The sequence below is a fragment of the Phyllobates terribilis genome, unplaced genomic scaffold (genome assembly GCF_046119375.1).
Source record: "Phyllobates terribilis strain yellow unplaced genomic scaffold, ASM4611937v1 Scaffold_123__1_contigs__length_5148117, whole genome shotgun sequence".
NCBI lineage: Eukaryota > Metazoa > Chordata > Amphibia > Anura > Dendrobatidae > Phyllobates > Phyllobates terribilis.
In genome coordinates this window covers 2,300,244-2,312,609 of record NW_027362883.1, presented here as the reverse complement: position 1 = coordinate 2,312,609, position 12,366 = coordinate 2,300,244, and the positions used below count along the sequence as shown (strand labels likewise).

Genomic DNA, 12,366 nt, shown 5'->3' with positions numbered 1-12,366 from the left:
ATTTACCACCCTAACCCTCCACCCCCTACAATTTAACTCACATATTACACACCTCCCCGCCTCCACCACCATGTAACTTTCTATCTTAACACTATAACCCTTCACCAAAACACCTACCCCACAATTTTTATTACATACAGAACCAGACCACACACTTTGACCTAAAGGCCATGCATTTTCACTTAAGGGATCGGAGATCCCACACTCCTGGACACAGTATACGTCCGCATCCAAGTTGCTCAAGTAGTCCAAAATTGCCACTCTTCTCGACTCAGATTTAATCAGCCGAACATTTAGCGACAAGATGCTGAGAGCAACTTGGGCACCCATCTATTAATTTGATGTGGCAGGTCACGACAACATGCCCACCTGTACATCATCCTAACCCTTCTGGGGGTAGGACGCTGGACGTGCAGATATCGTAGTTTGTGCCTTCCCCCAAAAAAGACACATCTTGGGGATCGGATGCAGTAGGGTACACCCGGGCTGGACTCACACTGCAGTCACTTAAAGGGGAAAAGGATGGTTCAGTTTTCTTCTTTTTCTTCACTGAAGCGCCTCCATCTTCATCTGAACTATAATCCCGCCGCTGGGGGTCAAAGTCCCCCTGACATCCCTCCTCCTCAAGGTCAGAAACGACATCGCTCCAGGCCACATGCGGTGTTCTGGTCAGATCAGACTCCTCTTCCCCCTGCAATGTAACCATCATGTCTGGAATTTCAGCCTCCAGATCCTCCACCGGGGCCACTTCCATGCCTATGCGATCATCAGTTATCGTCTCAGACTCACTGACATCTGAAGCCACAGACGCGGCCCTCTGCACCGGTGGCTCAGGTGCCAGCTCCATATTTCCTCTTACATTCACACGAACCAGTTCTGGAAAAGCAACCCGAGCCTCCTCCTCATCCAGGAAAGCCAGAGTAGATATCGGAGCAGTCGGAGTTGGAGCAGTCGGAGTTGTAGCTGTGGGTGCAGGAGATTCATTTCTTCTCCTTCCCCTTCCCGCTGCCCCCGCATATGAACCAGGATGGAATATACAGTCTCTGAAGGCATGCCCCTTCTCTCCGCAGAGGTTACAGACTATTTCATTTTTGCAATTATTGGAAGAATGACCCACCTCATTGCACTTCCTGCAAATAATCTGTCTGATGTCGCATGCTTCCTGAGTATGGCCATACCTCCTACAATGACGACAAAACCTGGGCGCATTGGGGAAGAACAGGTAACCCCGCTCACTCCCAATGGAAAAATTTGATGGAGGATAATGTATACCCCCTGGTTCATCAGGACTTTCCCGGAACTTGACCATGAAACGATATTTACCGGTCCATAGTTCCTCCTCATTCATGACTTTTACTGCCACCTTGGTAATATAGCAGTGCCTATTTAGAAAGGCATAAATCAAAGCCAAGTCCACATGTGGGTTGTACATGAAAACAGTCAAAGGTACCTCTTTGGAGCAATACAAGATGACAAAAGTCAGCCCATCCAAATATTGATTGTCCAGATTCTTTTTCAAACAATCATAGAAATTGTTGCAAACAGCCATAGAAGTAAATACAAGATTATACTTGCTTTTGAATTGCTGGAGGCACAAGATTTCTTCCTTCTTCACTTCAAGGAGTCCAAACAAAATCTCCTTCACCACGAAGCTGAGGGTAAAGATTCCTTCTTTGCCTTCTTCCACATCAATCTGGATTCCAAACTTCACTCGAGCCTCACCGGGCCCAGCGTATCGAATGCGTCCCATTATCGCTAGTCGTGTCTACTGGCCAACTCCTTATAGCAGCAAGTGGCTTAAGCCATAAAATGGCGATGCCACAGGGCCAAGAGTTAACGCACAGACAGCCAAATGACTAGACCCATTACAGATCTGAGCCAAAAGGCCGAGAAGCGATAACCAGAATTGGTTTCAAACTACGGAGCCACCCAAGGATCCTGAAAAGTCCATTTGTGGAGATGAGCTCCTGGACTCCCGTTAAGAAGACATGTTGTCAACCTCTAGATCCCTTACATGCCTGCACTTTTCGGCTTGCTGCTGCTGCAATCCACGCGTTTTAGATCTGCATAACTCCACCTCTTTAAACACAGCACCTTCACCCCCTGCTGTTCCCACCCGCCTCAACACCGTTGGAAGGGAGGAGAACCAATTAAGGCGGGGGGTGGGGTGGAACGAGCAGCTGTCTACCCTTAGCAGGAGGGCTGCTGATTACATACCTCTCCTGCTGCTGCTGCTGCTGCTGGCTGTCCAGCAGCAGACTGAAGGTGGCTGCTGCTGTGCACAGGTATATAAAGGCTCAGAGCCTATTATGACACGCGCAGCCAGCGTTCCATTGCCACATTCCATCTACTACAGGCAGGATACCTGGCTGGCTGAATGTCGCTGAGAAGCTCACAGAGACCGCCATAAGCAACAGTTTAACAGAATGCCACAGACTAATCAACCAAACTTTTTGGGTTGGGTTCTCTTTTATAGTCTGCAGGCATTAAATGAAAGAAGTCAGTGTTCCAGCAGAGGGAGACAACGTTTCAGAAAAGGCATTGTAGCAAACCAAAAAAGAAATTTTAAGCGCAGCAGAGTAACCAGCGCACATACCTGTTAGCTCAGGTGAGTTTAAAAGGCTGCTGTTGATAACAAGGGCATTTGCTAAATAGATGGTGTGTGTGCAACAATATACTGAAAGGTCAATTATATTGTGCAGCTTATCTCACCACCTGTAGTTATTTAGGTGAAAGCTCCAAAATGCTTGCCTAATATGTCTGTTTATCCAAAAGGAAGTAAAAAGGGAGAGCTAGAAAGATAGCATTTCATTACATTACATGGCAATGCAATGCACAGTTGCTGAAGTTGAACCAAAATGAGCTTGTAATCTGGCTTCTGCAACTTTGAACATGAAAAATCCAATGAGGAGAAGAAAAGCAAAGCCAAAGAGTCCATCCCAAAATCCGACAAACAAGCAAAATGAACAAAAAACATTGAATTCAATTCTTTCTGATTTTAGAAACTGCATTAAAGAAGGGGTGCACCGGTCCTGGAGATACTGCAATACCAGGTCAATGCGTGGAGTGGACAGAGCAAGCTCTTTTTCCATCTCCCTGTTCTAAAAATCCATTTAATATATGGTCCCCAGATAGGGGACGTATCAGATATTAAACTGATAAGAACAGATACTACACTTGATCTTAGCCAAAAGGCCGAGAAGCGATAACCAGAATTGGTTTCAAACTACGGAGCCACCCAAGGATCCTGAAAAGTCCATTTGTGGAGATGAGCTCCTGGACTCCCGTTAAGAAGACATGTTGTCAACCTCTAGATCCCTTACATGCCTGCACTTTTCGGCTTGCTGCTGCTGCAATCCACGCGTTTTAGATCTGCATAACTCCACCTCTTTAAACACAGCACCTTCACCCCCTGCTGTTCCCACCCGCCTCAACACCGTTGGAAGGGAGGAGAACCAATTAAGGCGGGGGGTGGGGTGGAACGAGCAGCTGTCTACCCTTAGCAGGAGGGCTGCTGATTACATACCTCTCCTGCTGCTGCTGCTGCTGCTGGCTGTCCAGCAGCAGACTGAAGGTGGCTGCTGCTGTGCACAGGTATATAAAGGCTCAGAGCCTATTATGACACGCGCAGCCAGCGTTCCATTGCCACATTCCATCTACTGCAGGCAGGATACCTGGCTGGCTGAATGTCGCTGAGAAGCTCACAGAGACCGCCATAAGCAACAGTTTAACAGAATGCCACAGACTAATCAACCAAACTTTTTGGGTTGGGTTCTCTTTTATAGTCTGCAGGCATTAAATGAAAGAAGTCAGTGTTCCAGCAGAGGGAGACAACGTTTCAGAAAAGGCATTGTAGCAAACCAAAAAAGAAATTTTAAGCGCAGGAGAGTAACCAGCGCACATACCTGTTAGCTCAGGTGAGTTTAAAAGGCTGCTGTTGATAACAAGGGCATTTGCTAAATAGATGGTGTGTGTGCAACAATATACTGAAAGGTCAATTATATTGTGCAGCTTATCTCACCACCTGTAGTTATTTAGGTGAAAGCTCCAAAATGCTTGCCTAATATGTCTGTTTATCCAAAAGGAAGTAAAAAGGGAGAGCTAGAAAGATAGCATTTCATTACATTACATGGCAATGCAATGCACAGTTGCTGAAGTTGAACCAAAATGAGCTTGTAATCTGGCTTCTGCAACTTTGAACATGAAAAATCCAATGAGGAGAAGAAAAGCAAAGCCAAAGAGTCCATCCCAAAATCCGACAAACAAGCAAAATGAACAAAAAACATTGAATTCAATTCTTTCTGATTTTAGAAACTGCATTAAAGAAGGGGTGCACCGGTCCTGGAGATACTGCAATACCAGGTCAATGCGTGGAGTGGACAGAGCAAGCTCTTTTTCCATCTCCCTGTTCTAAAAATCCATTTAATATATGGTCCCCAGATAGGGGACGTATCAGATATTAAACTGATAAGAACAGATACTACACTTGATCTTAGCCAAAAGGCCGAGAAGCGATAACCAGAATTGGTTTCAAACTACGGAGCCACCCAAGGATCCTGAAAAGTCCATTTGTGGAGATGAGCTCCTGGACTCCCGTTAAGAAGACATGTTGTCAACCTCTAGATCCCTTACATGCCTGCACTTTTCGGCTTGCTGCTGCAATCCACGCGTTTTAGATCTGCATAACTCCACCTCTTTAAACACAGCACCTTCACCCCCTGCTGTTCCCACCCGCCTCAACACCGTTGGAAGGGAGGAGAACCAATTAAGGCGGGGGGTGGGGTGGAACGAGCAGCTGTCTACCCTTAGCAGGAGGGCTGCTGATTACATACCTCTCCTGCTGCTGCTGCTGCTGCTGGCTGTCCAGCAGCAGACTGAAGGTGGCTGCTGCTGTGCACAGGTATATAAAGGCTCAGAGCCTATTATGACACGCGCAGCCAGCGTTCCATTGCCACATTCCATCTACTGCAGGCAGGATACCTGGCTGGCTGAATGTCGCTGAGAAGCTCACAGAGACCGCCATAAGCAACAGTTTAACAGAATGCCACAGACTAATCAACCAAACTTTTTGGGTTGGGTTCTCTTTTATAGTCTGCAGGCATTAAATGAAAGAAGTCAGTGCTCCAGCAGAGGGAGACAACGTTTCAGAAAAGGCATTGTAGCAAACCAAAAAAGAAATTTTAAGCGCAGCAGAGTAACCAGAGCACATACCTGTTAGCTCAGGTGAGTTTAAAAGGCTGCTGTTGATAACAAGGGCATTTGCTAAATAGATGGTGTGTGTGCAACAATATACTGAAAGGTCAATTATATTGTGCAGCTTATCTCACCACCTGTAGTTATTTAGGTGAAAGCTCCAAAATGCTTGCCTAATATGTCTGTTTATCCAAAAGGAAGTAAAAAGGGAGAGCTAGAAAGATAGCATTTCATTACATTACATGGCAATGCAATGCACAGTTGCTGACGTTGAACCAAAATGAGCTTGTAATCTGGCTTCTGCAACTTTGAACATGAAAAATCCAATGAGGAGAAGAAAAGCAAAGCCAAAGAGTCCATCCCAAAATCCGACAAACAAGCAAAATGAACAAAAAACATTGAATTCAATTCTTTCTGATTTTAGAAACTGCATTAAAGAAGGGGTGCACCGGTCCTGGAGATACTGCAATACCAGGTCAATGCGTGGAGTGGACAGAGCAAGCTCTTTTTCCATCTCCCTGTTCTAAAAATCCATTTAATATATGGTCCCCAGATAGGGGACGTATCAGATATTAAACTGATAAGAACAGATACTACACTTGATCTTAGCCAAAAGGCCGAGAAGCGATAACCAGAATTGGTTTCAAACTACGGAGCCACCCAAGGATCCTGAAAAGTCCATTTGTGGAGATGAGCTCCTGGACTCCCGTTAAGAAGACATGTTGTCAACCTCTAGATCCCTTACATGCCTGCACTTTTCGGCTTGCTGCTGCAATCCACGCGTTTTAGATCTGCATAACTCCACCTCTTTAAACACAGCACCTTCACCCCCTGCTGTTCCCACCCGCCTCAACACCGTTGGAAGGGAGGAGAACCAATTAAGGCGGGGGGTGGGGTGGAACGAGCAGCTGTCTACCCTTAGCAGGAGGGCTGCTGATTACATACCTCTCCTGCTGCTGCTGCTGCTGCTGGCTGTCCAGCAGCAGACTGAAGGTGGCTGCTGCTGTGCACAGGTATATAAAGGCTCAGAGCCTATTATGACACGCGCAGCCAGCGTTCCATTGCCACATTCCATCTACTGCAGGCAGGATACCTGGCTGGCTGAATGTCGCTGAGAAGCTCACAGAGACCGCCATAAGCAACAGTTTAACAGAATGCCACAGACTAATCAACCAAACTTTTTGGGTTGGGTTCTCTTTTATAGTCTGCAGGCATTAAATGAAAGAAGTCAGTGCTCCAGCAGAGGGAGACAACGTTTCAGAAAAGGCATTGTAGCAAACCAAAAAAGAAATTTTAAGCGCAGCAGAGTAACCAGAGCACATACCTGTTAGCTCAGGTGAGTTTAAAAGGCTGCTGTTGATAACAAGGGCATTTGCTAAATAGATGGTGTGTGTGCAACAATATACTGAAAGGTCAATTATATTGTGCAGCTTATCTCACCACCTGTAGTTATTTAGGTGAAAGCTCCAAAATGCTTGCCTAATATGTCTGTTTATCCAAAAGGAAGTAAAAAGGGAGAGCTAGAAAGATAGCATTTCATTACATTACATGGCAATGCAATGCACAGTTGCTGACGTTGAACCAAAATGAGCTTGTAATCTGGCTTCTGCAACTTTGAACATGAAAAATCCAATGAGGAGAAGAAAAGCAAAGCCAAAGAGTCCATCCCAAAATCCGACAAACAAGCAAAATGAACAAAAAACATTGAATTCAATTCTTTCTGATTTTAGAAACTGCATTAAAGAAGGGGTGCACCGGTCCTGGAGATACTGCAATACCAGGTCAATGCGTGGAGTGGACAGAGCAAGCTCTTTTTCCATCTCCCTGTTCTAAAAATCCATTTAATATATGGTCCCCAGATAGGGGACGTATCAGATATTAAACTGATAAGAACAGATACTACACTTGATCTTAGCCAAAAGGCCGAGAAGCGATAACCAGAATTGGTTTCAAACTACGGAGCCACCCAAGGATCCTGAAAAGTCCATTTGTGGAGATGAGCTCCTGGACTCCCGTTAAGAAGACATCTTGTCAACCTCTAGATCCCTTACATGCCTGCACTTTTCGGCTTGCTGCTGCTGCAATCCACGCGTTTTAGATCTGCATAACTCCACCTCTTTAAACACAGCACCTTCACCCCCTGCTGTTCCCACCCGCCTCAACACCGTTGGAAGGGAGGAGAACCAATTAAGGTGGGGGGTGGGGTGGAACGAGCAGCTGTCTACCCTTAGCAGGAGGGCTGCTGATTACATACCTCTCCTGCTGCTGCTGCTGCTGCTGGCTGTCCAGCAGCAGACTGAAGGTGGCTGCTGCTGTGCACAGGTATATAAAGGCTCAGAGCCTATTATGACACGCGCAGCCAGCGTTCCATTGCCACATTCCATCTACTGCAGGCAGGATACCTGGCTGGCTGAATGTCGCTGAGAAGCTCACAGAGACCGCCATAAGCAACAGTTTAACAGAATGCCACAGACTAATCAACCAAACTTTTTGGGTTGGGTTCTCTTTTATAGTCTGCAGGCATTAAATGAAAGAAGTCAGTGTTCCAGCAGAGGGAGACAACGTTTCAGAAAAGGCATTGTAGCAAACCAAAAAAGAAATTTTAAGCGCAGCAGAGTAACCAGCGCACATACCTGTTAGCTCAGGTGAGTTTAAAAGGCTGCTGTTGATAACAAGGGCATTTGCTAAATAGATGGTGTGTGTGCAACAATATACAGAAAGGTCAATTATATTGTGCAGCTTATCTCACCACCTGTAGTTATTTAGGTGAAAGCTCCAAAATGCTTGCCTAATATGTCTGTTTATCCAAAAGGAAGTAAAAAGGGAGAGCTAGAAAGATAGCATTTCATTACATTACATGGCAATGCAATGCACAGTTGCTGAAGTTGAACCAAAATGAGCTTGTAATCTGGCTTCTGCAACTTTGAACATGAAAAATCCAATGAGGAGAAGAAAAGCAAAGCCAAAGAGTCCATCCCAAAATCCGACAAACAAGCAAAATGAACAAAAAACATTGAATTCAATTCTTTCTGATTTTAGAAACTGCATTAAAGAAGGGGTGCACCGGTCCTGGAGATACTGCAATACCAGGTCAATGCGTGGAGTGGACAGAGCAAGCTCTTTTTCCATCTCCCTGTTCTAAAAATCCATTTAATATATGGTCCCCAGATAGGGGACATATCAGATATTAAACTGATAAGAACAGATACTATACTTGATCTTAGCCAAAAGGCCGAGAAGCGATAACCAGAATTGGTTTCAAACTACGGAGCCACCCAAGGATCCTGAAAAGTCCATTTGTGGAGATGAGCTCCTGGACTCCCGTTAAGAAGACATGTTGTCAACCTCTAGATCCCTTACATGCCTGCACTTTTCGGCTTGCTGCTGCTGCAATCCACGCATTTTAGATCTGCATAACTCCACCTCTTTAAACACAGCACCTTCACCCCCTGCTGTTCCCACCCGCCTCAACACCGTTGGAAGGGAGGAGAACCAATTAAGGCGGGGGGTGGGGTGGAACGAGCAGCTGTCTACCCTTAGCAGGAGGGCTGCTGATTACATACCTCTCCTGCTGCTGCTGCTGCTGGCTGTCCAGCAGCAGACTGAAGGTGGCTGCTGCTGTGCACAGGCATATAAAGGCTCAGAGCCTATTATGACACGCGCAGCCAGCGTTCCATTGCCACATTCCATCTACTGCAGGCAGGATACCTGGCCGGCTGAATGTCGCTGAGAAGCTCACAGAGACCGCCATAAGCAACAGTTTAACAGAATGCCACAGACTAATCAACCAAACTTTTTGGGTTGGGTTCTCTTTTATAGTCTGCAGGCATTAAATGAAAGAAGTCAGTGTTCCAGCAGAGGGAGACAACGTTTCAGAAAAGGCATTGTAGCAAACCAAAAAAGAAATTTTAAGCGCAGCAGAGTAACCAGCGCACATACCTGTTAGCTCAGGTGAGTTTAAAAGGCTGCTGTTGATAACAAGGGCATTTGCTAAATAGATGGTGTGTGTGCAACAATATACAGAAAGGTCAATTATATTGTGCAGCTTATCTCACCACCTGTAGTTATTTAGGTGAAAGCTCCAAAATGCTTGCCTAATATGTCTGTTTATCCAAAAGGAAGTAAAAAGGGAGAGCTAGAAAGATAGCATTTCATTACATTACATGGCAATGCAATGCACAGTTGCTGAAGTTGAACCAAAATGAGCTTGTAATCTGGCTTCTGCAATTTGAACATGAAAAATCCAATGAGGAGAAGAAAAGCAAAGCCAAAGAGTCCATCCCAAAATCCGACAAACAAGCAAAATGAACAAAAAACATTGAATTCAATTCTTTCTGATTTTAGAAACTGCATTAAAGAAGGGGTGCACCGGTCCTGGAGATACTGCAATACCAGGTCAATGCGTGGAGTGGACAGAGCAAGCTCTTTTTCCATCTCCCTGTTCTAAAAATCCATTTAATATATGGTCCCCAGATAGGGGACGTATCAGATATTAAACTGATAAGAACAGATACAATACTTGATCTTAGCCAAAAGGCCGAGAAGCGATAACCAGAATTGGTTTCAAACTACGGAGCCACCCAAGGATCCTGAAAAGTCCATTTGTGGAGATGAGCTCCTGGACTCCCGTTAAGAAGACATGTTGTCAACCTCTAGATCCCTTACATGCCTGCACTTTTCGGCTTGCTGCTGCTGCAATCCACGCATTTTAGATCTGCATAACTCCACCTCTTTAAACACAGCACCTTCACCCCCTGCTGTTCCCACCCGCCTCAACACCGTTGGAAGGGAGGAGAACCAATTAAGGCGGGGGGTGGGGTGGAACGAGCAGCTGTCTACCCTTAGCAGGAGGGCTGCTGATTACATACCTCTCCTGCTGCTGCTGCTGCTGGCTGTCCAGCAGCAGACTGAAGGTGGCTGCTGCTGTGCACAGGCATATAAAGGCTCAGAGCCTATTATGACACGCGCAGCCAGCGTTCCATTGCCACATTCCATCTACTGCAGGCAGGATACCTGGCCGGCTGAATGTCGCTGAGAAGCTCACAGAGACCGCCATAAGCAACAGTTTAACAGAATGCCACAGACTAATCAACCAAACTTTTTGGGTTGGGTTCTCTTTTATAGTCTGCAGGCATTAAATGAAAGAAGTCAGTGTTCCAGCAGAGGGAGACAACGTTTCAGAAAAGGCATTGTAGCAAACCAAAAAAGAAATTTTAAGCGCAGCAGAGTAACCAGCGCACATACCTGTTAGCTCAGGTGAGTTTAAAAGGCTGCTGTTGATAACAAGGGCATTTGCTAAATAGATGGTGTGTGTGCAACAATATACAGAAAGGTCAATTATATTGTGCAGCTTATCTCACCACCTGTAGTTATTTAGGTGAAAGCTCCAAAATGCTTGCCTAATATGTCTGTTTATCCAAAAGGAAGTAAAAAGGGAGAGCTAGAAAGATAGCATTTCATTACATTACATGGCAATGCAATGCACAGTTGCTGAAGTTGAACCAAAATGAGCTTGTAATCTGGCTTCTGCAACTTTGAACATGAAAAATCCAATGAGGAGAAGAAAAGCAAAGCCAAAGAGTCCATCCCAAAATCCGACAAACAAGCAAAATGAACAAAAAACATTGAATTCAATTCTTTCTGATTTTAGAAACTGCATTAAAGAAGGGGTGCACCGGTCCTGGAGATACTGCAATACCAGGTCAATGCGTGGAGTGGACAGAGCAAGCTCTTTTTCCATCTCCCTGTTCTAAAAATCCATTTAATATATGGTCCCCAGATAGGGGACGTATCAGATATTAAACTGATAAGAACAGATACTACACTTGATCTTAGCCAAAAGGCCGAGAAGCGATAACCAGAATTGGTTTCAAACTACGGAGCCACCCAAGGATCCTGAAAAGTCCATTTGTGGAGATGAGCTCCTGGACTCCCGTTAAGAAGACATGTTGTCAACCTCTAGATCCCTTACATGCCTGCACTTTTCGGCTTGCTGCTGCTGCAATCCACGCATTTTAGATCTGCATAACTCCACCTCTTTAAACACAGCACCTTCACCCCCTGCTGTTCCCACCCGCCTCAACACCGTTGGAAGGGAGGAGAACCAATTAAGGCGGGGGGTGGGGTGGAACGAGCAGCTGTCTACCCTTAGCAGGAGGGCTGCTGATTACATACCTCTCCTGCTGCTGCTGCTGCTGGCTGTCCAGCAGCAGACTGAAGGTGGCTGCTGCTGTGCACAGGCATATAAAGGCTCAGAGCCTATTATGACACGCGCAGCCAGCGTTCCATTGCCACATTCCATCTACTGCAGGCAGGATACCTGGCTGGCTGAATGTCGCTGAGAAGCTCACAGAGACCGCCATAAGCAACAGTTTAACAGAATGCCACAGACTAATCAACCAAACTTTTTGGGTTGGGTTCTCTTTTATAGTCTGCAGGCATTAAATGAAAGAAGTCAGTGTTCCAGCAGAGGGAGACAACGTTTCAGAAAAGGCATTGTAGCAAACCAAAAAAGAAATTTTAAGCGCAGCAGAGTAACCAGCGCACATACCTGTTAGCTCAGGTGAGTTTAAAAGGCTGCTGTTGATAACAAGGGCATTTGCTAAATAGATGGTGTGTGTGCAACAATATACTGAAAGGTCAATTATATTGTGCAGCTTATCTCACCACCTGTAGTTATTTAGGTGAAAGCTCCAAAATGCTTGCCTAATATGTCTGTTTATCCAAAAGGAAGTAAAAAGGGAGAGCTAGAAAGATAGCATTTCATTACATTACATGGCAATGCAATGCACAGTTGCTGAAGTTGAACCAAAATGAGCTTGTAATCTGGCTTCTGCAACTTTGAACATGAAAAATCCAATGAGGAGAAGAAAAGCAAAGCCAAAGAGTCCATCCCAAAATCCGACAAACAAGCAAAATGAACAAAAAACATTGAATTCAATTCTTTCTGATTTTAGAAACTGCATTAAAGAAGGGGTGCACCGGTCCTGGAGATACTGCAATACCAGGTCAATGCGTGGAGTGGACAGAGCAAGCTCTTTTTCCATCTCCCTGTTCTAAAAATCCATTTAATATATGGTCCCCAGATAGGGGACGTATCAGATATTAAACTGATAAGAACAGATACTACACTTGATCTTAGCCAAAAGGCCGAGAAGCGATAACCAGAATTGG

General features: G+C 45.3%; 8 non-coding genes across 8 annotated transcripts; all 8 read right to left on the bottom strand.

Moving 5' to 3' along the window:
* Positions 1 to 3,016: 3,016 nt before the first annotated feature.
* On the bottom strand, positions 3,017 to 3,207 carry LOC141202168 (U2 spliceosomal RNA). The gene has a single exon (XR_012273450.1). It is a non-coding gene; the product is annotated as a U2 spliceosomal RNA (small nuclear RNA).
* A 1,118-nt stretch (positions 3,208 to 4,325) lies between these two features.
* LOC141202167 (U2 spliceosomal RNA) lies at positions 4,326 to 4,516 on the bottom strand. Its single transcript, XR_012273449.1, has one exon. It is a non-coding gene; the product is annotated as a U2 spliceosomal RNA (small nuclear RNA).
* A 1,115-nt stretch (positions 4,517 to 5,631) lies between these two features.
* On the bottom strand, positions 5,632 to 5,822 carry LOC141202165 (U2 spliceosomal RNA). Its single transcript, XR_012273447.1, has one exon. It is a non-coding gene; the product is annotated as a U2 spliceosomal RNA (small nuclear RNA).
* Positions 5,823 to 6,937: 1,115 nt separating this feature from the next.
* Positions 6,938 to 7,128, bottom strand: LOC141202164 (U2 spliceosomal RNA). Its single transcript, XR_012273446.1, has one exon. It is a non-coding gene; the product is annotated as a U2 spliceosomal RNA (small nuclear RNA).
* A 1,118-nt stretch (positions 7,129 to 8,246) lies between these two features.
* On the bottom strand, positions 8,247 to 8,437 carry LOC141202311 (U2 spliceosomal RNA). Its single transcript, XR_012273588.1, has one exon. It is a non-coding gene; the product is annotated as a U2 spliceosomal RNA (small nuclear RNA).
* Positions 8,438 to 9,551: 1,114 nt separating this feature from the next.
* On the bottom strand, positions 9,552 to 9,742 carry LOC141202444 (U2 spliceosomal RNA). The gene has a single exon (XR_012273716.1). It is a non-coding gene; the product is annotated as a U2 spliceosomal RNA (small nuclear RNA).
* Positions 9,743 to 10,857: 1,115 nt separating this feature from the next.
* On the bottom strand, positions 10,858 to 11,048 carry LOC141202163 (U2 spliceosomal RNA). The gene has a single exon (XR_012273445.1). It is a non-coding gene; the product is annotated as a U2 spliceosomal RNA (small nuclear RNA).
* A 1,115-nt stretch (positions 11,049 to 12,163) lies between these two features.
* On the bottom strand, positions 12,164 to 12,354 carry LOC141202162 (U2 spliceosomal RNA). The gene has a single exon (XR_012273444.1). It is a non-coding gene; the product is annotated as a U2 spliceosomal RNA (small nuclear RNA).
* Positions 12,355 to 12,366: the final 12 nt, after the last annotated feature.